The sequence below is a fragment of the Hyla sarda genome, chromosome 4, assembly GCF_029499605.1.
Source record: "Hyla sarda isolate aHylSar1 chromosome 4, aHylSar1.hap1, whole genome shotgun sequence".
Taxonomy (NCBI): Eukaryota; Metazoa; Chordata; class Amphibia; order Anura; family Hylidae; genus Hyla; species Hyla sarda.
The window spans coordinates 20,857,406-20,879,412 of NC_079192.1; the positions used below are offsets into that span (position 1 = coordinate 20,857,406).

The following is a 22,007-nucleotide window of genomic DNA, read 5'->3' on the forward strand; positions in this document are numbered from 1 at the left end:
GCCAGGGGAAACAAACGTCCGTACGGGAGATGCCCACGGACAGAGCCTTATTTAATGGATTCCTGACATTAGTTTGCAGCAGAGCATAACGTAGACGTTCAGCGACTGATTTTGTCACCTGGGACCCTTTTTCCCAAAGTCATGAGTTAGAAAACTAAGGAAAAAGGAGGTAAAATCCTAGAGGGAGCGTAAGGAACCTTAAAGGTAGAAAGAAACCAAAGTCTTAAGTCTCCAGAGACTCCATGGAAATAAAGATGGAAATTTAAAAAGAGATCTACAAAAAAAGAAGCCATTAAGTTGTTGCACCGAGAGAACCCACACTTATCCTACCTCAGTTTTCTTAAGGTTTAAGCTGAAAAACTTTGTAGATATCCCCAATCCATGGAGCGAATAGGCCGAAACCACATGCCGAAAGGAGCCCGCTGAGATTGGCCAGGGGAAACAAACGTCCGTACGGGAGATGCCCACGGCCAGAGCCTTATCCAATGGATTCCTGACATTAGTTTGCAGAACAGCATATACCAGAGTCAATAACTTGTAAAGTAGACGGTCAGCGACTGATTTCGTCACCTGGGACCCGTTTGCCCAAAGTCATGAGTTAGTTGCAGCTGAAATGCGGACTGCAGCTTTCCCTCAATCACTGGCGCTACAACAAGGCCCCGTGTAGCCCATGCCTAAGGCCTATGGCTTTTAGATTGCAAACTCTTCCAGGTGCCGTGTTATTTCCTATACTTTCTGATTCCTTCTCTTGTGGAATAAAGTTTCGAATACAGTTCCCAGTTCACAGTCAGCCCTAGCACTCGTGATGTCGCCTCTGACAAGGACAGAGAAAGAGACACCCTTCCCTTTCTCCACACTGCTATCAGTACCTATTCTAAGGACTGGGACACATGTGAGATCCCCACTGGTGTCGGCCGGGGCAGCCGACATGCGCAACATGGCCGGTTAGCTCAGCTGGTTAGAGCGTGGTGCTAATAACGCCAAGGTCGCGGGTTCGATCCCCGTACGGGCCAGTCCGTCTCCTCTTTTTTGACCGTACCAGTCTCAAACTCCTTTTTCTCCCTACTGCCTAGATCTGGTGGGTGGAAATTGCTGCTGTCTTCATTTAAGCAGGTTACCGTGATGGCAAGCACCATACCCATTCCTCGTTAGTATAGTGGTGAGTATCCCCGCCTGTCACGCGGGAGACCGGGGTTCGATTCCCCGACAGGGAGGCAATTGTTTTCTTTGTGCACCAAAGAAAACTCAGGAAAAAGGAATCCAAAGTCTTAAGTCTCCAGAGTCTCCAGAGTCTCCATGGAAATAAAGATGGAATTTTAAAAAGAGATCTACAAAAAAAGAAGCCATTAAGTCGTTGCACAGAGAGAACCCACACTTATCCTACCTCAGTTTCCTGAAGGTTTAAGCTGAAAAACTCTGTAGATATCCCCAATCCATGGAGCGAATAGGCCGAAACCACATGCCGAAAGGAGCCCGCTGAGATTGGCCAGGGGAAACAAACGTCCGTACGGGAGATGCCCACGGACAGAGCCTTATTTAATGGATTCCTGACATTAGTTTGCAGCAGAGCATAACGTAGACGTTCAGCGACTGATTTTGTCACCTGGGACCCTTTTTCCCAAAGTCATGAGTTAGAAAACTAAGGAAAAAGGAGGTAAAATCCTAGAGGGAGCGTAAGGAACCTTAAAGGTAGAAAGAAACCAAAGTCTTAAGTCTCCAGAGTCTCCATGGAAATAAAGATGGAATTTTAAAAAGAGATCTACAAAAAAAGAAGCCATTAAGTTGTTGCACAGAGAGAACCCACACTTATCCTACCTCAGTTTCCTGAAGGTTTAAGCTGAAAAACTCTGTAGATATCCCCAATCCATGGAGCGAATAGGCCGAAACCACATGCCGAAAGGAGCACGCTGAGATTGGCCAGGGGAAACAAACGTCCGTACGGGAGATGCCCACGGACAGAGCCTTATTTAATGGATTCCTGACATTAGTTTGCAGCAGAGCATAACGTAGACGTTCAGCGACTGATTTTGTCACCTGGGACCCTTTTTCCCAAAGTCATGAGTTAGAAAACTAAGGAAAAAGGAGGTAAAATCCTAGAGGGAGCGTAAGGAACCTTAAAGGTAGAAAGAAACCAAAGTCTTAAGTCTCCAGAGACTCCATGGAAATAAAGATGGAAATTTAAAAAGAGATCTACAAAAAAAGAAGCCATTAGGTTGTTGCACCGAGAGAACCCACACTTATCCTACCTCAGTTTCCTTAAGGTTTAAGCTGAAAAACTCTGTAGATATCCCCAATCCATGGAGCGAATAGGCCGAAACCACATGCCGAAAGGAGCCCGCTGAGATTGGCCAGGGGAAACAAACGTCCGTACGGGAGATGCCCACGGCCAGAGCCTTATCCAATGGATTCCTGACATTAGTTTGCAGCACAGCATATACCAGAGTCAATAACTTGTAAAGTAGACGGTCAGCGACTGATTTCGTCACCTGGGACCTGTGTGCCCAAAGTCATGAGTTAGTTGCAGCTGAAATGCGGACTGCAGCTTTCCCTCAATCACTGGCGCTACAACAAGGCCCCGTGTAGCCCATGCCTAAGGCCTATGGCTTTTAGATTGCAAACTCTTCCAGGTGCCGTGTTATTTCCTATACTTTCTGATTCCTTCTCTTGTGGAATAAAGTTTCGAATACAGTTCCCAGTTCACAGTCAGCCCTAGCACTCGTGATGTCGCCTCTGACAAGGACAGAGAAAGAGACACCCTTCCCTTTCTCCACACTGCTATCAGTACCTATTCTAAGGACTGGGACACATGTGAGATCCCCACTGGTGTCGGCCGGGACAGCCGACATGCGCAACATGGCCGGTTAGCTCAGCTGGTTAGAGCGTGGTGCTAATAACGCCAAGGTCGCGGGTTCGATCCCCGTACGGGCCAGTCCGTCTCCTCTTTTTTGACCGTACCAGTCTCAAACTCCTTTTTCTCCCTACTGCCTAGATCTGGTGGGTGGAAATTGCTGCTGTCTTCATTTAAGCAGGTTACCGTGATGGCAAGCACCATACCCATTCCTCGTTAGTATAGTGGTGAGTATTCCCGCCTGTCACGCGGGAGACCGGGGTTCGATTCCCCGACGGGGAGGCAATTGTTTTCTTTGTGCACCAAAGAAAACTCAGGAAAAAGGAATCCAAAGTCTTAAGTCTCCAGAGTCTCCAGAGACTCCATGGAAATAAAGATGGAATTTTAAGAAGAGATCTACAAAAAAAGAAGCCATTAAGTCGTTGCACAGAGAGAACCCACACTTATCCTACCTCAGTTTCCTGAAGGTTTAAGCTGAAAAACTCTGTAGATATCCCCAATCCATGGAGCGAATAGGCCGAAACCACATGCCGAAAGGAGCCCGCTGAGATTGGTCAGGGGAAACAAACGTCCGTACGGGAGATGCCAACGGACAGAGCCTTATTTAATGGATTCCTGACATTAGTTTGCAGCAGAGCATAACGTAGACGTTCAGCGACTGATTTTGTCACCTGGGACCCTTTTTCCCAAAGTCATGAGTTAGAAAACTAAGGAAAAAGGAGGTAAAATCCTAGAGGGAGCGTAAGGAACCTTAAAGGTAGAAAGAAACCAAAGTCTTAAGTCTCCAGAGACTCCATGGAAATAAAGATGGAAATTTAAAAAGAGATCTACAAAAAAAGAAGCCATTAAGTCGTTGCACAGAGAGAACCCACACTTATCCTACCTCAGTTTCCTTAAGGTTTAAGTACCTATAGGTACTGCTATCAGTACCTATTCTAAGGACTGGGACACATGTGAGATCCCCACTGGTGTCGGCCGGGGCAGCCGACATGCGCAACATGGCCGGTTAGCTCAGCTGGTTAGAGCGTGGTGCTAATAACGCCAAGGTCGCGGGTTCGATCCCCGTACGGGCCAGTCCGTCTCCTCTTTTTTGACCGTACCAGTCTCAAACTCCTTTTTCTCCCTACTGCCTAGATCTGGTGGGTGGAAATTGCTGCTGTCTTCATTTAAGCAGGTTACCGTGATGGCAAGCACCATACCCATTCCTCGTTAGTATAGTGGTGAGTATCCCCGCCTGTCACGCGGGAGACCGGGGTTCGATTCCCCGACGGGGAGGCAATGGTTTTCTTTGTGCACCAAAGAAAACTCAGGAAAAAGGAATCCAAAGTCTTAAGTCTCCAGAGTCTCCAGAGTCTCCATGGAAATAAAGATGGAATTTTAAAAAGAGATCTACAAAAAAAGAAGCCATTAAGTCGTTGCACAGAGAGAACCCACACTTATCCTACCTCAGTTTCCTTAAGGTTTAAGCTGAAAAACTCTGTAGATATCCCCAATCCATGGAGCGAATAGGCCGAAACCACATGCCGAAAGGAGCCCGCTGAGATTGGCCAGGGGAAACAAACGTCCGTACGGGAGATGCCCACGGCCAGAGCCTTATCCAATGGATTCCTGACATTAGTTTGCAGCACAGCATATACCAGAGTCAATAACTTGTAAAGTAGACGGTCAGCGACTGATTTCGTCACCTGGGACCCGTTTGCCCAAAGTCATGAGTTAGTTGCAGCTGAAATGCGGACTGCAGCTTTCCCTCAATCACTGGCGCTACAACAAGGCCCCGTGTAGCCCATGCCTAAGGCCTATGGCTTTTAGATTGCAAACTCTTCCAGGTGCCGTGTTATTTCCTATACTTTCTGATTCCTTCTCTTGTGGAATAAAGTTTCGAATACAGTTCCCAGTTCACAGTCAGCCCTAGCACTCGTGATGTCGCCTCTGACAAGGACAGAGAAAGAGACACCCTTCCCTTTCTCCACACTGCTATCAGTACCTATTCTAAGGACTGGGACACATGTGAGATCCCCACTGGTGTCGGCCGGGGCAGCCGACATGCGCAACATGGCCGGTTAGCTCAGCTGGTTAGAGCGTGGTGCTAATAACGCCAAGGTCGCGGTTTTGATCCCCGTACGGGCCAGTCCGTCTCCTCTTTTTTGACCGTACCAGTCTCAAACTCCTTTTTCTCCCTACTGCTTAGATCTGGTGGGTGGAAATTGCTGCTGTCTTCATTTAAGCAGGTTACCGTGATGGCAAGCACCATACCCATTCCTCGTTAGTATAGTGGTGAGTATCCCCGCCTGTCACGCGGGAGGCCGGGGTTCGATTCCCCGACTGGGAGGCAATTGTTTTCTTTGTGCACCAAAGAAAACTCAGGAAAAAGGAATCCAAAGTCTTAAGTCTCCAGAGTCTCCAGAGTCTCCATGGAAATAAAGATGGAATTTTAAAAAGAGATCTACAAAAAAAGAAGCCATTAAGTCGTTGCACAGAGAGAACCCACACTTATCCTACCTCAGTTTCCTGAAGGTTTAAGCTGAAAAACTCTGTAGATATCCCCAATCCATGGAGCGAATAGGCCGAAACCACATGCCGAAAGGAGCCCGCTGAGATTGGCCAGGGGAAACAAACGTCCGTACGGGAGATGCCCACGGACAGAGCCTTATTTAATGGATTCCTGACATTAGTTTGCAGCAGAGCATAACGTAGACGTTCAGCGACTGATTTTGTCACCTGGGACCCTTTTTCCCAAAGTCATGAGTTAGAAAACTAAGGAAAAAGGAGGTAAAATCCTAGAGGGAGCGTAAGGAACCTTAAAGGTAGAAAGAAACCAAAGTCTTAAGTCTCCAGAGACTCCATGGAAATAAAGATGGAAATTTAAAAAGAGATCTACAAAAAAAGAAGCCATTAAGTTGTTGCACCGAGAGAACCCACACTTATCCTACCTCAGTTTTCTTAAGGTTTAAGCTGAAAAACTCTGTAGATATCCCCAATCCATGGAGCGAATAGGCCGAAACCACATGCCGAAAGGAGCCCGCTGAGAGTGGCCAGGGGAAACAAACGTCCGTACGGGAGATGCCCACGGCCAGAGCCTTATCCAATGGATTCCTGACATTAGATTGCAGAACAGCATATACCAGAGTCAATAACTTGTAAAGTAGACGGTCAGCGACTGATTTCGTCACCTGGTACCCGTTTGCCCAAAGTCATGAGTTAGTTGCAGCTGAAATGCGGACTGCAGCTTTCCCTCAATCACTGGCGCTACAACAAGGCCCCGTGTAGCCCATGCCTAAGGCCTATGGCTTTTAGATTGCAAACTCTTCCAGGTGCCGTGTTATTTCCTATACTTTCTGATTCCTTCTCTTGTGGAATAAAGTTTCGAATACAGTTCCCAGTTCACAGTCAGCCCTAGCACTCGTGATGTCGCCTCTGACAAGGACAGAGAAAGAGACACCCTTCCCTTTCTCCACACTGCTATCAGTACCTATTCTAAGGACTGGGACACATGTGAGATCCCCACTGGTGTCGGCCGGGGCAGCCAACATGCGCAACATGGCCGGTTAGCTCAGCTGGTTAGAGCGTGGTGCTAATAACGCCAAGGTCGCGGGTTCGATCCCCGTACGGGCCAGTCCGTGTCCTCTTTTTTGACCGTACCAGTCTCAAACTCCTTTTTCTCCCTACTGCCTAGATCTGGTGGGTGGAAATTGCTGCTGTCTTCATTTAAGCAGGTTACCGTGATGGCAAGCACCATACCCATTCCTCGTTAGTATAGTGGTGAGTATCCCCGCCTGTCACGCGGGAGACCGGGGTTCGATTCCCCGACGGGGAGGCAATTGTTTTCTTTGTGCACCAAAGAAAACTCAGGAAAAAGGAATCCAAAGTCTTAAGTCTCCAGAGTCTCCAGAGTCTCCATGGAAATAAAGATGGAATTTTAAAAAGAGATCTACAAAAAAAGAAGCCATTAAGTCGTTGCACAGAGAGAACCCACACTTATCCTACCTCAGTTTCCTGAAGGTTTAAGCTGAAAAACTCTGTAGATATCCCCAATCCATGGAGCGAATAGGCCGAAACCACATGCCGAAAGGAGCCCGCTGAGATTGGCCAGGCTAAACAAACGTCCGTACGGGAGATGCCCACGGACAGAGCCTTATTTAATGGATTCCTGACATTAGTTTGCAGCAGAGCATAACGTAGACGTTCAGCGACTGATTTTGTCACCTGGGACCCTTTTTCCCAAAGTCATGAGTTAGAAAACTAAGGAAAAAGGAGGTAAAATCCTAGAGGGAGCGTAAGGAACCTTAAAGGTAGAAAGAAACCAAAGTCTTAAGTCTCCAGAGACTCCATGGAAATAAAGATGGAAATTTAAAAAGAGATCTACAAAAAAAGAAGCCATTAAGTTGTTGCACCGAGAGAACCCACACTTATCCTACCTCAGTTTCCTTAAGGTTTAAGCTGAAAAACTCTGTAGATATCCCCAATCCATGGAGCGAATAGGCCGAAACCACATGCCGAAAGGAGCCCGCTGAGATTGGCCAGGGGAAACAAACGTCCGTACGGGAGATGCCCACGGCCAGAGCCTTATCCAATGGATTCCTGACATTAGTTTGCAGAACAGCATATACCAGAGTCAATAACTTGTAAAGTAGACGGTCAGCGACTGATTTCGTCACCTGGGACCCGTTTGCCCAAAGTCATGAGTTAGTTGCAGCTGAAATGCGGACTGCAGCTTTCCCTCAATCACTGGCGCTACAACAAGGCCCCGTGTAGCCCATGCCTAAGGCCTATGGCTTTTAGATTGCAAACTCTTCCAGGTGCCGTGTTATTTCCTATACTTTCTGATTCCTTCTCTTGTGGAATAAAGTTTCGAATACAGTTCCCAGTTCACAGTCAGCCCTAGCACTCGTGATGTCGCCTCTGACAAGGACAGAGAAAGAGACACCCTTCCCTTTCTCCACACTGCTATCAGTACCTATTCTAAGGACTGGGACACATGTGAGATCCCCACTGGTGTCGGCCGGGGCAGCTGACATGCGCAACATGGCCGGTTAGCTCAGCTGGTTAGAGCGTGGTGCTAATAACGCCAAGGTCGCGGGTTCGATCCCCGTACAGGCCAGTCCGTCTCCTCTTTTTTGACCGTACCAGTCTCAAAACTCCTTTTTCTCCCTACTGCCTAGATCTGGTGGGTGGAAATTGCTGCTGTCTTCATTTAAGCAGGTTACCGTGATGGCAAGCACCATACCCATTCCTCGTTAGTATAGTGGTGAGTATCCCCGCCTGTCACGCGGGAGACCGGGGTTCGATTCCCCGACGGGGAGGCAATTGTTTTCTTTGTGCACCAAAGAAAACTCAGGAAAAAGGAATCCAAAGTCTTAAGTCTCCAGAGTCTCCATGGAAATAAAGATGGAATTTTAAAAAGAGATCTACAAAAAAAGAAGCCATTAAGTCGTTGCACAGAGAGAACCCACACTTATCCTACCTCAGTTTCCTGAAGGTTTAAGCTGAAAAACTCTGTAGATATCCCCAATCCATGGAGCGAATAGGCCGAAACCACATGCCGAAAGGAGCCCGCTGAGATTGGCCAGGGGAAACAAACGTCCGTACGGGAGATGCCCACGGACAGAGCCTTATTTAATGGATTCCTGACATTAGTTTGCAGCAGAGCATAACGTAGACGTTCAGCGACTGATTTTGTCACCTGGGACCCTTTTTCCCAAAGTCATGAGTTAGAAAACTAAGGAAAAAGGAGGTAAAATCCTAGAGGGAGCGTAAGGAACCTTAAAGGTAGAAAGAAACCAAAGTCTTAAGTCTCCAGAGTCTCCATGGAAATAAAGATGGAATTTTAAAAAGAGATCTACAAAAAAAGAAGCCATTAAGTTGTTGCACAGAGAGAACCCACACTTATCCTACCTCAGTTTCCTGAAGGTTTAAGCTGAAAAACTCTGTAGATATCCCCAATCCATGGAGCGAATAGGCCGAAACCACATGCCGAAAGGAGCCCGCTGAGATTGGCCAGGGGAAACAAACGTCCGTACGGGAGATGCCCACGGACAGAGCCTTATTTAATGGATTCCTGACATTAGTTTGCAGCAGAGCATAACGTAGACGTTCAGCGACTGATTTTGTCACCTGGGACCCTTTTTCCCAAAGTCATGAGTTAGAAAACTAAGGAAAAAGGAGGTAAAATCCTAGAGGGAGCGTAAGGAACCTTAAAGGTAGAAAGAAACCAAAGTCTTAAGTCTCCAGAGACTCCATGGAAATAAAGATGGAAATTTAAAAAGAGATCTACAAAAAAAGAAGCCATTAGGTTGTTGCACCGAGAGAACCCACACTTATCCTACCTCAGTTTCCTTAAGGTTTAAGCTGAAAAACTCTGTAGATATCCCCAATCCATGGAGCGAATAGGCCGAAACCACATGCCGAAAGGAGCCCGCTGAGATTGGCCAGGGGAAACAAACGTCCGTACGGGAGATGCCCACGGCCAGAGCCTTATCCAATGGATTCCTGACATTAGTTTGCAGCACAGCATATACCAGAGTCAATAACTTGTAAAGTAGACGGTCAGCGACTGATTTCGTCACCTGGGACCTGTGTGCCCAAAGTCATGAGTTAGTTGCAGCTGAAATGCGGACTGCAGCTTTCCCTCAATCACTGGCGCTACAACAAGGCCCCGTGTAGCCCATGCCTAAGGCCTATGGCTTTTAGATTGCAAACTCTTCCAGGTGCCGTGTTATTTCCTATACTTTCTGATTCCTTCTCTTGTGGAATAAAGTTTCGAATACAGTTCCCAGTTCACAGTCAGCCCTAGCACTCGTGATGTCGCCTCTGACAAGGACAGAGAAAGAGACACCCTTCCCTTTCTCCACACTGCTATCAGTACCTATTCTAAGGACTGGGACACATGTGAGATCCCCACTGGTGTCGGCCGGGGCAGCCAACATGCGCAACATGGCCGGTTAGCTCAGCTGGTTAGAGCGTGGTGCTAATAACGCCAAGGTCGCGGGTTCGATCCCCGTACGGGCCAGTCCGTGTCCTCTTTTTTGACCGTACCAGTCTCAAACTCCTTTTTCTCCCTACTGCCTAGATCTGGTGGGTGGAAATTGCTGCTGTCTTCATTTAAGCAGGTTACCGTGATGGCAAGCACCATACCCATTCCTCGTTAGTATAGTGGTGAGTATCCCCGCCTGTCACGCGGGAGACCGGGGTTCGATTCCCCGACGGGGAGGCAATTGTTTTCCTTGTGCACCAAAGAAAACTCAGGAAAAAGGAATCCAAAGTCTTAAGTCTCCAGAGTCTCCAGAGTCTCCATGGAAATAAAGATGGAATTTTAAAAAGAGATCTACAAAAAAAGAAGCCATTAAGTCGTTGCACAGAGAGAACCCACACTTATCCTACCTCAGTTTCCTGAAGGTTTAAGCTGAAAAACTCTGTAGATTGGCCAGGGGAAACAAACGTCCGTACGGGAGATGCCCACGGACAGAGCCTTATTTAATGGATTCCTGACATTAGTTTGCAGCATAGCAGCGACTGATTTTGTCACCTGGGACCCTTTTTCCCAAAGTCATGAGTTAGAAAACTAAGGAAAAAGGAGGTAAAATCCTAGAGGGAGCGTAAGGAACCTTAAAGGTAGAAAGAAACCAAAGTCTTAAGTCTCCAGAGACTCCATGGAAATAAAGATGGAAATTTAAAAAGAGATCTACAAAAAAAGAAGCCATTAAGTCGTTCCACCGAGAGAACCCACACTTATCCTACCTCGGTTTAGTGAAGGTTTAAGCTGAAAAACTCTGTAGATATCCCCAATCCATGGAGCGAATAGGCCAAAACCACATGCCGAAAGGAGCCCGCTGAGATTGGCCAGGGGAAACAAACGTCCGTACGGGAGATGCCCACGGACAGAGCCTTATTTAATGGATTCCTGACATTAGTTTGCAGCAGAGCATAACGTAGACGTTCAGCGACTGATTTTGTCACCTGGGACCCGTTTTCCCAAAGTCATGAGTTAGAAAACTAAGGAAAAAGGAGGTAAAATCCTAGAGAGAGCGTCAGGAACCTTAAAGGTAGAAAGAAACCAAAGTCTTAAGTCTCCAGAGACTCCATGGAAATAAAGATGGAAATTTAAAAAGAGATCTACAAAAAAAGAAGCCATTAAGTCGTTGCACCGAGAGAACCCACACTTATCCTACCTCAGTTTCCTTAAGGTTTAAGTACCTATAGGTACTGCTATCAGTACCTATTCTAAGGACTGGGACACATGTGAGATCCCCACTGGTGTCGGCCGGGGCAGCCGACATGCGCAACATGGCCGGTTAGCTCAGCTGGTTAGAGCGTGGTGCTAATAACGCCAAGGTCGCGGGTTCGATCCCCGTACGGGCCAGTCCGTCTCCTCTTTTTTGACCGTACCAGTCTCAAACTCCTTTTTCTCCCTACTGCCTAGATCTGGTGGGTGGAAATTGCTGCTGTCTTCATTTAAGTAGGTTACCGTGATGGCAAGCACCATACCCATTCCTCGTTAGTATAGTGGTGAGTATCCCCGCCTGTCACGCGGGAGACCGGGGTTCGATTCCCCGACGGGGAGGCAATTCTTTTCTTTGTGCACCAAAGAAAACTCAGGAAAAAGGAATCCAAAGTCTTAAGTCTCCAGAGTCTCCAGAGTCTCCATGGAAATAAAGATGGAATTTTAAAAAGAGATCTACAAAAAAAGAAGCCATTAAGTCGTTGCACAGAGAGAACCCACACTTATCCTACCTCAGTTTCCTGAAGGTTTAAGCTGAAAAACTCTGTAGATATCCCCAATCCATGGAGCGAATAGGCCGAAACCACATGCCGAAAGGAGCCCGCTGAGATTGGCCAGGGGAAACAAACGTCCGTACGGGAGATGCCCACGGACAGAGCCTTATTTAATGGATTCCTGACATTAGTTTGCAGCAGAGCATAACGTAGACGTTCAGCGACTGATTTTGTCACCTTGGACCCTTTTTCCCAAAGTCATGAGTTAGAAAACTAAGGAAAAAGGAGGTAAAATCCTAGAGGGAGCGTAAGGAACCTTAAAGGTAGAAAGAAACCAAAGTCTTAAGTCTCCAGAGACTCCATGGAAATAAAGATGGAAATTTAAAAAGAGATCTACAAAAAAAGAAGCCATTAAGTTGTTGCACCGAGAGAACCCACACTTATCCTACCTCAGTTTCCTTAAGGTTTAAGCTGAAAAACTCTGTAGATATCCCCAATCCATGGAGCGAATAGGCCGAAACCACATGCCGAAAGGAGCCCGCTGAGATTGGCCAGGGGAAACAAACGTCCGTACGGGAGATGCCCACGGCCAGAGCCTTATCCAATGGATTCCTGACATTAGTTTGCAGAACAGCATATACCAGAGTCAATAACTTGTAAAGTAGACGGTCAGCGACTGATTTCGTCACCTGGGACCCGTTTGCCCAAAGTCATGAGTTAGTTGCAGCTGAAATGCGGACTGCAGCTTTCCCTCAATCACTGGCGCTACAACAAGGCCCCGTGTAGCCCATGCCTAAGGCCTATGGCTTTTAGATTGCAAACTCTTCCAGGTGCCGTGTTATTTCCTATACTTTCTGATTCCTTCTCTTGTGGAATAAAGTTTTGAATACAGTTCCCAGTTCACAGTCAGCCCTAGCACTCGTGATGTCGCCTCTGACAAGGACAGAGAAAGAGACACCCTTCCCTTTCTCCACACTGCTATCAGTACCTATTCTAAGGACTGGGACACATGTGAGATCCCCACTGGTGTCGGCCGGGGCAGCCGACATGCGCAACATGGCCGGTTAGCTCAGCTGGTTAGAGCGTGGTGCTAATAACGCCAAGGTCGCGGGTTCGATCCCCGTACGGGCCAGTCCGTCTCCTCTTTTTTGACCGTACCAGTCTCAAACTCCTTTTTCTCCCTACTGCCTAGATCTGGTGGGTGGAAATTGCTGCTGTCTTCATTTAAGCAGGTTACCGTGATGGCAAGCACCATACCCATTCCTCGTTAGTATAGTGGTGAGTATCCCCGCCTGTCACGCGGGAGACCGGGGTTCGATTCCCCGACGGGGAGGCAATTCTTTTCTTTGTGCACCAAAGAAAACTCAGGAAAAAGGAATCCAAAGTCTTAAGTCTCCAGAGTCTCCAGAGTCTCCATGGAAATAAAGATGGAATTTTAAAAAGAGATCTACAAAAAAGAAGCCATTAAGTCGTTGCACAGAGAGAACCCACACTTATCCTACCTCAGTTTCCTGAAGGTTTAAGCTGAAAAACTCTGTAGATATCCCCAATCCATGGAGCGAATAGGCCGAAACCACATGCCGAAAGGAGCCCGCTGAGATTGGCCAGGGGAAACAAACGTCCGTACGGGAGATGCCCACGGACAGAGCCTTATTTAATGGATTCCTGACATTAGTTTGCAGCAGAGCATAACGTAGACGTTCAGCGACTGATTTTGTCACCTGGGACCCTTTTTCCCAAAGTCATGAGTTAGAAAACTAAGGAAAAAGGAGGTAAAATCCTAGAGGGAGCGTAAGGAACCTTAAAGGTAGAAAGAAACCAAAGTCTTAAGTCTCCAGAGTCTCCATGGAAATAAAGATGGAATTTTAAAAAGAGATCTACAAAAAAAGAAGCCATTAAGTTGTTGCACAGAGAGAACCCACACTTATCCTACCTCAGTTTCCTGAAGGTTTAAGCTGAAAAACTCTGTAGATATCCCCAATCCATGGAGCGAATAGGCCGAAACCACATGCCGAAAGGAGCCCGCTGAGATTGGCCAGGGGAAACAAACGTCCGTACGGGAGATGCCCACGGACAGAGCCTTATTTAATGGATTCCTGACATTAGTTTGCAGCAGAGCATAACGTAGACGTTCAGCGACTGATTTTGTCACCTGGGACCCTTTTTCCCAAAGTCATGAGTTAGAAAACTAAGGAAAAAGGAGGTAAAATCCTAGAGGGAGCGTAAGGAACCTTAAAGGTAGAAAGAAACCAAAGTCTTAAGTCTCCAGAGACTCCATGGAAATAAAGATGGAAATTTAAAAAGAGATCTACAAAAAAAGAAGCCATTAAGTTGTTGCACAGAGAGAACCCACACTTATCCTACCTCAGTTTCCTTAAGGTTTAAGCTGAAAAACTCTGTAGATATCCCCAATCCATGGAGCGAATAGGCCGAAACCACATGCCGAAAGGAGCCCGCTGAGATTGGCCAGGGGAAACAAACGTCCGTACGGGAGATGCCCACGGCCAGAGCCTTATCCAATGGATTCCTGACATTAGTTTGCAGCACAGCATATACCAGAGTCAATAACTTGTAAAGTAGACGGTCAGCGACTGATTTCGTCACCTGGGACCCGTTTGCCCAAAGTCATGAGTTAGTTGCAGCTGAAATGCGGACTGCAGCTTTCCCTCAATCACTGGCGCTACAACAAGGCCCCGTGTAGCCCATGCCTAAGGCCTATGGCTTTTAGATTGCAAACTCTTCCAGGTGCCGTGTTATTTCCTATACTTTCTGATTCCTTCTCTTGTGGAATAAAGTTTCGAATACAGTTCCCAGTTCACAGTCAGCCCTAGCACTCGTGATGTCGCCTCTGACAAGGACAGAGAAAGAGACACCCTTCCCTTTCTCCACACTGCTATCAGTACCTATTCTAAGGACTGGGACACATGTGAGATCCCCACTGGTGTCGGCCGGGGCAGCCGACATGCGCAACATGGCCGATTAGCTCAGCTGGTTAGAGCGTGGTGCTAATAACGCCAAGGTCGCGGGTTCGATCCCCGTACGGGCCAGTCCGTCTCCTCTTTTTTGACCGTACCAGTCTCAAACTCCTTTTTCTCCCTACTGCTTAGATCTGGTGGGTGGAAATTGCTGCTGTCTTCATTTAAGCAGGTTACCGTGATGGCAAGCACCATACCCATTCCTCATTAGTATAGTGGTGAGTATCCCCGCCTGTCACGCGGGAGACCGGGGTTCGATTCCCCGACGGGGAGGCAATTGTTTTCTTTGTGCACCAAAGAAAACTCAGGAAAAAGGAATCCAAAGTCTTAAGTCTCCAGAGTCTCCAGAGTCTCCATGGAAATAAAGATGGAATTTTAAAAAGAGATCTACAAAAAAAGAAGCCATTAAGTCGTTGCACAGAGAGAACCCACACTTATCCTACCTCAGTTTCCTGAAGGTTTAAGCTGAAAAACTCTGTAGATATCCCCAATCCATGGAGCGAATAGGCCGAAACCACATGCCGAAAGGAGCCCGCTGAGATTGGCCAGGGGAAACAAACGTCCGTACGGGAGATGCCCACGGACAGAGCCTTATTTAATGGATTCCTGACATTAGTTTGCAGCAGAGCATAACGTAGACGTTCAGCGACTGATTTTGTCACCTGGGACCCTTTTTCCCAAAGTCATGAGTTAGAAAACTAAGGAAAAAGGAGGTAAAATCCTAGAGGGAGCGTAAGGAACCTTAAAGGTAGAAAGAAACCAAAGTCTTAAGTCTCCAGAGTCTCCATGGAAATAAAGATGGAATTTTAAAAAGAGATCTACAAAAAAAGAAGCCATTAAGTTGTTGCACAGAGAGAACCCACACTTATCCTACCTCAGTTTCCTGAAGGTTTAAGCTGAAAAACTCTGTAGATATCCCCAATCCATGGAGCGAATAGGCCGAAACCACATGCCGAAAGGAGCCCGCTGAGATTGGCCAGGGGAAACAAACGTCCGTACGGGAGATGCCCACGGACAGAGCCTTATTTAATGGATTCCTGACATTAGTTTGCAGCAGAGCATAACGTAGACGTTCAGCGACTGATTTTGTCACCTGGGACCCTTTTTCCCAAAGTCATGAGTTAGAAAACTAAGGAAAAAGGAGGTAAAATCCTAGAGGGAGCGTAAGGAACCTTAAAGGTAGAAAGAAACCAAAGTCTTAAGTCTCCAGAGACTCCATGGAAATAAAGATGGAAATTTAAAAAGAGATCTACAAAAAAAGAAGCCATTAAGTTGTTGCACCGAGAGAACCCACACTTATCCTACCTCAGTTTCCTTAAGGTTTAAGCTGAAAAACTCTGTAGATATCCCCAATCCATGGAGCGAATAGGCCGAAACCACATGCCGAAAGGAGCCCACTGAGATTGGCCAGGGGAAACAAACGTCCGTACGGGAGATGCCCACGGCCAGAGCCTTATCCAATGGATTCCTGACATTAGTTTGCAGCACAGCATATACCAGAGTCAATAACTTGTAAAGTAGACGGTCAGCGACTGATTTCGTCACCTGGGACCCGTTTGCCCAAAGTCATGAGTTAGTTGCAGCTGAAATGCGGACTGCAGCTTTCCCTCAATCACTGGCGCTACAACAAGGCCCCGTGTAGCCCATGCCTAAGGCCTATGGCTTTTAGATTGCAAACTCTTCCAGGTGCCGTGTTATTTCCTATACTTTCTGATTCCTTCTCTTGTGGAATAAAGTTTCGAATACAGTTCCCAGTTCACAGTCAGCCCTAGCACTCGTGATGTCGCCTCTGACAAGGACAGAGAAAGAGACACCCTTCCCTTTCTCCACACTGCTATCAGTACCTATTCTAAGGACTGGGACACATGTGAGATCCCCACTGGTGTCGGCCGGGGCAGCCGACATGCGCAACATGGCCGGTTAGCTCAGCTGGTTAGAGCGTGGTGCTAATAACGCCAAGGTCGCGGGTTCGATCCCCGTACGGGCCAGTCCGTCTCCTCTTTTTTGACCGTACCAGTCTCAAACTCCTTTTTCTCCCTACTGCCTAGATCTGGTGGGTGGAAATTGCTGCTGTCTTCATTTAAGCAGGTTACCGTGAAGGCAAGCACCATACCCATTCCTCGTTAGTATAGTGGTGAGTATCCCCGCCTGTCACGCGGGAGACCGGGGTTCGATTCCCCGACGGGGAGGCAATTCTTTTCTTTGTGCACCAAAGAAAACTCAGGAAAAAGGAATCCAAAGTCTTAAGTCTCCAGAGTCTCCAGAGTCTCCATGGAAATAAAGATGGAATTTTAAAAAGAGATCTACAAAAAAAGAAGCCATTAAGTCGTTGCACAGAGAGAACCCACACTTATCCTACCTCAGTTTCCTGAAGGTTTAAGCTGAAAAACTCTGTAGATATCCCCAATCCAGGGGAAACAAACGTCCGTACGGGAGATGCCCACGGACAGAGCCTTATTTAATGGATTCCTGACATTAGTTTGCAGCAGAGCATAACGTAGACGTTCAGCGACTGATTTTGTCACCTGGGACCCTTTTTCCCAAAGTCATGAGTTAGAAAACTAAGGAAAAAGGAGGTAAAATCCTAGAGGGAGCGTAAGGAACCTTAAAGGTAGAAAGAAACCAAAGTCTTAAGTCTCCAGAGACTCCATGGAAATAAAGATGGAAATTTAAAAAGAGATCTACAAAAAAAGAAGCCATTAAGTTGTTGCACCGAGAGAACCCACACTTATCCTACCTCAGTTTCCTTAAGGTTTAAGCTGAAAAACTCTGTAGATATCCCCAATCCATGGAGCGAATAGGCCGAAACCACATGCCGAAAGGAGCCCGCTGAGATTGGCCAGGGGAAACAAACGTCCGTACGGGAGATGCCCACGGCCAGAGCCTTATCCAATGGATTCCTGACATTAGTTTGCAGAACAGCATATACCAGAGTCAATAACTTGTAAAGTAGACGGTCAGCGACTGATTTCGTCACCTGGGACCCGTTTGCCCAAAGTCATGAGTTAGTTGCAGCTGAAATGCGGACTGCAGCTTTCCCTCAATCACTGGCGCTACAACAAGGCCCCGTGTAGCCCATGCCTAAGGCCTATGGCTTTTAGATTGCAAACTCTTCCAGGTGCCGTGTTATTTCCTATACTTTCTGATTCCTTCTCTTGTGGAATAAAGTTTTGAATACAGTTCCCAGTTCACAGTCAGCCCTAGCACTCGTGATGTCGCCTCTGACAAGGACAGAGAAAGAGACACCCTTCCCTTTCTCCACACTGCTATCAGTACCTATTCTAAGGACTGGGACACATGTGAGATCCCCACTGGTGTCGGCCGGGGCAGCCGACATGCGCAACATGGCCGGTTAGCTCAGCTGGTTAGAGCGTGGTGCTAATAACGCCAAGGTCGCGGGTTCGATCCCCGTACGGGCCAGGCCGTCTCCTCTTTTTTGACCGTACCAGTCTCAAACTCCTTTTTCTCCCTACTGCCTAGATCTGGTGGGTGGAAATTGCTGCTGTCTTCATTTAAGCAGGTTACCGTGATGGCAAGCACCATACCCATTCCTCGTTAGTATAGTGGTGAGTATCCCCGCCTGTCACGCGGGAGACCGGGGTTCGATTCCCCGACGGGGAGGCAATTCTATTCTTTGTGCACCAAAGAAAACTCAGGAAAAAGGAATCCAAAGTCTTAAGTCTCCAGAGTCTCCAGAGTCTCCATGGAAATAAAGATGGAATTTTAAAAAGAGATCTACAAAAAAAGAAGCCATTAAGTCGTTGCACAGAGAGAACCCACACTTATCCTACCTCAGTTTCCTGAAGGTTTAAGCTGAAAAACTCTGTAGATATCCCCAATCCATGGAGCGAATAGGCCGAAACCACATGCCGAAAGGAGCCCGCTGAGATTGGCCAGGGGAAACAAACGTCCGTACGGGAGATGCCCACGGACGGAGCCTTATTTAATGGATTCCTGACATTAGTTTGCAGCAGAGCATAACGTAGACGTTCAGCGACTGATTTTGTCACCTGGGACCCTTTTTCCCAAAGTCATGAGTTAGAAAACTAAGGAAAAAGGAGGTAAAATCCTAGAGGGAGCGTAAGGAACCTTAAAGGTAGAAAGAAACCAAAGTCTTAAGTCTCCAGAGACTCCATGGAAATAAAGATGGAAATTTAAAAAGAGATCTACAAAAAAAGAAGCCATTAAGTTGTTGCACCGAGAGAACCCACACTTATCCTACCTCAGTTTCCTTAAGGTTTAAGCTGAAAAACTCTGTAGATATCCCCAATCCATGGAGCGAATAGGCCGAAACCACATGCCGAAAGGAGCCCGCTGAGATTGGCCAGGGGAAACAAACGTCCGTACGGGAGATGCCCACGGCCAGAGCCTTATCCAATGGATTCCTGACATTAGTTTGCAGAACAGCATATACCAGAGTCAATAACTTGTAAAGTAGACGGTCAGCGACTGATTTCGTCACCTGGGACCCGTTTGCCCAAAGTCATGAGTTAGTTGCAGCTGAAATGCGGACTGCAGCTTTCCCTCAATCACTGGCGCTACAACAAGGCCCCGTGTAGCCCATGCCTAAGGCCTATGGCTTTTAGATTGCAAACTCTTCCAGGTGCCGTGTTATTTCCTATACTTTCTGATTCCTTCTCTTGTGGAATAAAGTTTCGAATACAGTTCCCAGTTCACAGTCAGCCCTAGCACTCGTGATGTCGCCTCTGACAAGGACAGAGAAAGAGACACCCTTCCCTTTCTCCACACTGCTATCAGTACCTATTCTAAGGACTGGGACACATGTGAGATCCCCACTGGTGTCGGCCGGGGCAGCTGACATGCGCAACATGGCCGGTTAGCTCAGCTGGTTAGAGCGTGGTGCTAATAACGCCAAGGTCGCGGGTTCGATCCCCGTACGGGCCAGTCCGTCTCCTCTTTTTTGACCGTACCAGTCTCAAAACTCCTTTTTCTCCCTACTGCCTAGATCTGGTGGGTGGAAATTGCTGCTGTCTTCATTTAAGCAGGTTACCGTGATGGCAAGCACCATACCCATTCCTCGTTAGTATAGTGGTGAGTATCCCCGCCTGTCACGCGGGAGACCGGGGTTCGATTCCCCGACGGGGAGGCAATTGTTTTCTTTGTGCACCAAAGAAAACTCAGGAAAAAGGAATCCAAAGTCTTAAGTCTCCAGAGTCTCCAGAGTCTCCATGGAAATAAAGATGGAATTTTAAAAAGAGATCTACAAAAAAAGAAGCCATTAAGTCGTTGCACAGAGAGAACCCACACTTATCCTACCTCAGTTTCCTGAAGGTTTAAGCTGAAAAACTCTCTAGATATCCCCAATCCATGGAGCGAATAGGCCGAAACCACATGCCGAAAGGAGCCCGCTGAGATTGGCCAGGGGAAACAAACGTCCGTACGGGAGATGCCCACGGACAGAGCCTTATTTAATGGATTCCTGACATTAGTTTGCAGCAGAGCATAACGTAGACGTTCAGCGACTGATTTTGTCACCTGGGACCCTTTTTCCCAAAGTCATGAGTTAGAAAACTAAGGAAAAAGGAGGTAAAATCCTAGAGGGAGCGTAAGGAACCTTAAAGGTAGAAAGAAACCAAAGTCTTAAGTCTCCAGAGTCTCCATGGAAATAAAGATGGAATTTTAAAAAGAGATCTACAAAAAAAGAAGCCATTAAGTTGTTGCACAGAGAGAACCCACACTTATCCTACCTCAGTTTCCTGAAGGTTTAAGCTGAAAAACTCTGTAGATATCCCCAATCTATGGAGCGAATAGGCCGAAACCACATGCCGAAAGGAGCCCGCTGAGATTGGCCAGGGGAAACAAACGTCCGTACGGGAGATGCCCACGGACAGAGCCTTATTTAATGGATTCCTGACATTAGTTTGCAGCAGAGCATAACGTAGACGTTCAGCGACTGATTTTGTCACCTGGGACCCTTTTTCCCAAAGTCATGAGTTAGAAAACTAAGGAAAAAGGAGGTAAAATCCTAGAGGGAGCGTAAGGAACCTTAAAGGTAGAAAGAAACCAAAGTCTTAAGTCTCCAGAGACTCCATGGAAATAAAGATGGAAATTTAAAAAGAGATCTACAAAAAAAGAAGCCATTAGGTTGTTGCACCGAGAGAACCCACACTTATCCTACCTCAGTTTCCTTAAGGTTTAAGCTGAAAAACTCTGTAGATATCCCCAATCCATGGAGCGAATAGGCCGAAACCACATGCCGAAAGGAGCCCGCTGAGATTGGCCAGGGGAAACAAACGTCCGTACGGGAGATGCCCACGGCCAGAGCCTTATCCAATGGATTCCTGACATTAGTTTGCAGCACAGCATATACCAGAGTCAATAACTTGTAAAGTAGACGGTCAGCGACTGATTTCGTCACCTGGGACCTGTGTGCCCAAAGTCATGAGTTAGTTGCAGCTGAAATGCGGACTGCAGCTTTCCCTCAATCACTGGCGCTACAACAAGGCCCCGTGTAGCCCATGCCTAAGGCCTATGGCTTTTAGATTGCAAACTCTTCCAGGTGCCGTGTTATTTCCTATACTTTCTGATTCCTTCTCTTGTGGAATAAAGTTTCGAATACAGTTCCCAGTTCACAGTCAGCCCTAGCACTCGTGATGTCGCCTCTGACAAGGACAGAGAAAGAGACACCCTTCCCTTTCTCCACACTGCTATCAGTACCTATTCTAAGGACTGGGACACATGTGAGATCCCCACTGGTGTCGGCCGGGGCAGCCGACATGCGCAACATGGCCGGTTAGCTCAGCTGGTTAGAGCGTGGTGCTAATAACGCCAAGGTCGCGGGTTCGATCCCCGTACGGGCCAGTCCGTCTCCTCTTTTTTGACCGTACCAGTCTCAAACTCCTTTTTCTCCCTACTGCCTAGATCTGGCGGGTGGAAATTGCTGCTGTCTTCATTTAAGCAGGTTACCGTGATGGCAAGCACCATACCCATTCCTCGTTAGTATAGTGGTGAGTATCCCCGCCTGTCACGCGGGAGACCGGGGTTCGATTCCCCGACGGGGAGGCAATTGTTTTCTTTGTGCACCAAAGAAAACTCAGGAAAAAGGAATCCAAAGTCTTAAGTCTCCAGAGTCTCCAGAGTCTCCATGGAAATAAAGATGGAATTTTAAAAAGAGATCTACAAAAAAAGAAGCCATTAAGTCGTTGCACAGAGAGAACCCACACTTATCCTACCTCAGTTTCCTGAAGGTTTAAGCTGAAAAATTCTGTAGATATCCCCAATCCATGGAGCGAATAGGCCGAAACCACATGCCGAAAGGAGCCCGCTGAGATTGGCCAGGGGAAACAAACGTCCGTACGGGAGATGCCCACGGACAGAGCCTTATTTAATGGATTCCTGACATTAGTTTGCAGCAGAGCATAACGTAGACGTTCAGCGACTGATTTTGTCACCTGGGACCCTTTTTCCCAAAGTCATGAGTTAGAAAACTAAGGAAAAAGGAGGTAAAATCCTAG

General features: G+C 47.2%; 23 non-coding genes across 23 annotated transcripts; all 23 read left to right on the plus strand.

The window, feature by feature from the left end:
- The first annotated feature begins 939 nt into the window (after window positions 1-939).
- On the plus strand, window positions 940-1,013 carry TRNAI-AAU (transfer RNA isoleucine (anticodon AAU)). The gene has a single exon. It is a non-coding gene; the product is annotated as a tRNA-Ile (tRNA).
- A 1,842-nt stretch (window positions 1,014-2,855) lies between these two features.
- TRNAI-AAU (transfer RNA isoleucine (anticodon AAU)) lies at window positions 2,856-2,929 on the plus strand. The gene has a single exon. It is a non-coding gene; the product is annotated as a tRNA-Ile (tRNA).
- A 129-nt stretch (window positions 2,930-3,058) lies between these two features.
- TRNAD-GUC (transfer RNA aspartic acid (anticodon GUC)) lies at window positions 3,059-3,130 on the plus strand. Its single transcript has one exon. It is a non-coding gene; the product is annotated as a tRNA-Asp (tRNA).
- Window positions 3,131-3,848: 718 nt separating this feature from the next.
- On the plus strand, window positions 3,849-3,922 carry TRNAI-AAU (transfer RNA isoleucine (anticodon AAU)). The gene has a single exon. It is a non-coding gene; the product is annotated as a tRNA-Ile (tRNA).
- Window positions 3,923-4,051: 129 nt separating this feature from the next.
- On the plus strand, window positions 4,052-4,123 carry TRNAD-GUC (transfer RNA aspartic acid (anticodon GUC)). The gene has a single exon. It is a non-coding gene; the product is annotated as a tRNA-Asp (tRNA).
- A 2,264-nt stretch (window positions 4,124-6,387) lies between these two features.
- On the plus strand, window positions 6,388-6,461 carry TRNAI-AAU (transfer RNA isoleucine (anticodon AAU)). Its single transcript has one exon. It is a non-coding gene; the product is annotated as a tRNA-Ile (tRNA).
- Window positions 6,462-6,590: 129 nt separating this feature from the next.
- Window positions 6,591-6,662, plus strand: TRNAD-GUC (transfer RNA aspartic acid (anticodon GUC)). Its single transcript has one exon. It is a non-coding gene; the product is annotated as a tRNA-Asp (tRNA).
- A 1,210-nt stretch (window positions 6,663-7,872) lies between these two features.
- On the plus strand, window positions 7,873-7,946 carry TRNAI-AAU (transfer RNA isoleucine (anticodon AAU)). The gene has a single exon. It is a non-coding gene; the product is annotated as a tRNA-Ile (tRNA).
- A 130-nt stretch (window positions 7,947-8,076) lies between these two features.
- Window positions 8,077-8,148, plus strand: TRNAD-GUC (transfer RNA aspartic acid (anticodon GUC)). The gene has a single exon. It is a non-coding gene; the product is annotated as a tRNA-Asp (tRNA).
- A 1,632-nt stretch (window positions 8,149-9,780) lies between these two features.
- TRNAI-AAU (transfer RNA isoleucine (anticodon AAU)) lies at window positions 9,781-9,854 on the plus strand. The gene has a single exon. It is a non-coding gene; the product is annotated as a tRNA-Ile (tRNA).
- Window positions 9,855-9,983: 129 nt separating this feature from the next.
- On the plus strand, window positions 9,984-10,055 carry TRNAD-GUC (transfer RNA aspartic acid (anticodon GUC)). Its single transcript has one exon. It is a non-coding gene; the product is annotated as a tRNA-Asp (tRNA).
- Window positions 10,056-11,130: 1,075 nt separating this feature from the next.
- TRNAI-AAU (transfer RNA isoleucine (anticodon AAU)) lies at window positions 11,131-11,204 on the plus strand. The gene has a single exon. It is a non-coding gene; the product is annotated as a tRNA-Ile (tRNA).
- A 129-nt stretch (window positions 11,205-11,333) lies between these two features.
- TRNAD-GUC (transfer RNA aspartic acid (anticodon GUC)) lies at window positions 11,334-11,405 on the plus strand. Its single transcript has one exon. It is a non-coding gene; the product is annotated as a tRNA-Asp (tRNA).
- A 1,210-nt stretch (window positions 11,406-12,615) lies between these two features.
- TRNAI-AAU (transfer RNA isoleucine (anticodon AAU)) lies at window positions 12,616-12,689 on the plus strand. The gene has a single exon. It is a non-coding gene; the product is annotated as a tRNA-Ile (tRNA).
- Window positions 12,690-12,818: 129 nt separating this feature from the next.
- TRNAD-GUC (transfer RNA aspartic acid (anticodon GUC)) lies at window positions 12,819-12,890 on the plus strand. The gene has a single exon. It is a non-coding gene; the product is annotated as a tRNA-Asp (tRNA).
- Window positions 12,891-16,446: 3,556 nt separating this feature from the next.
- On the plus strand, window positions 16,447-16,520 carry TRNAI-AAU (transfer RNA isoleucine (anticodon AAU)). Its single transcript has one exon. It is a non-coding gene; the product is annotated as a tRNA-Ile (tRNA).
- A 129-nt stretch (window positions 16,521-16,649) lies between these two features.
- TRNAD-GUC (transfer RNA aspartic acid (anticodon GUC)) lies at window positions 16,650-16,721 on the plus strand. Its single transcript has one exon. It is a non-coding gene; the product is annotated as a tRNA-Asp (tRNA).
- A 1,157-nt stretch (window positions 16,722-17,878) lies between these two features.
- Window positions 17,879-17,952, plus strand: TRNAI-AAU (transfer RNA isoleucine (anticodon AAU)). The gene has a single exon. It is a non-coding gene; the product is annotated as a tRNA-Ile (tRNA).
- Window positions 17,953-18,081: 129 nt separating this feature from the next.
- Window positions 18,082-18,153, plus strand: TRNAD-GUC (transfer RNA aspartic acid (anticodon GUC)). Its single transcript has one exon. It is a non-coding gene; the product is annotated as a tRNA-Asp (tRNA).
- A 1,210-nt stretch (window positions 18,154-19,363) lies between these two features.
- On the plus strand, window positions 19,364-19,437 carry TRNAI-AAU (transfer RNA isoleucine (anticodon AAU)). The gene has a single exon. It is a non-coding gene; the product is annotated as a tRNA-Ile (tRNA).
- A 130-nt stretch (window positions 19,438-19,567) lies between these two features.
- On the plus strand, window positions 19,568-19,639 carry TRNAD-GUC (transfer RNA aspartic acid (anticodon GUC)). The gene has a single exon. It is a non-coding gene; the product is annotated as a tRNA-Asp (tRNA).
- A 1,641-nt stretch (window positions 19,640-21,280) lies between these two features.
- On the plus strand, window positions 21,281-21,354 carry TRNAI-AAU (transfer RNA isoleucine (anticodon AAU)). The gene has a single exon. It is a non-coding gene; the product is annotated as a tRNA-Ile (tRNA).
- A 129-nt stretch (window positions 21,355-21,483) lies between these two features.
- Window positions 21,484-21,555, plus strand: TRNAD-GUC (transfer RNA aspartic acid (anticodon GUC)). The gene has a single exon. It is a non-coding gene; the product is annotated as a tRNA-Asp (tRNA).
- The last annotated feature ends 452 nt before the right edge of the window (window positions 21,556-22,007 follow it).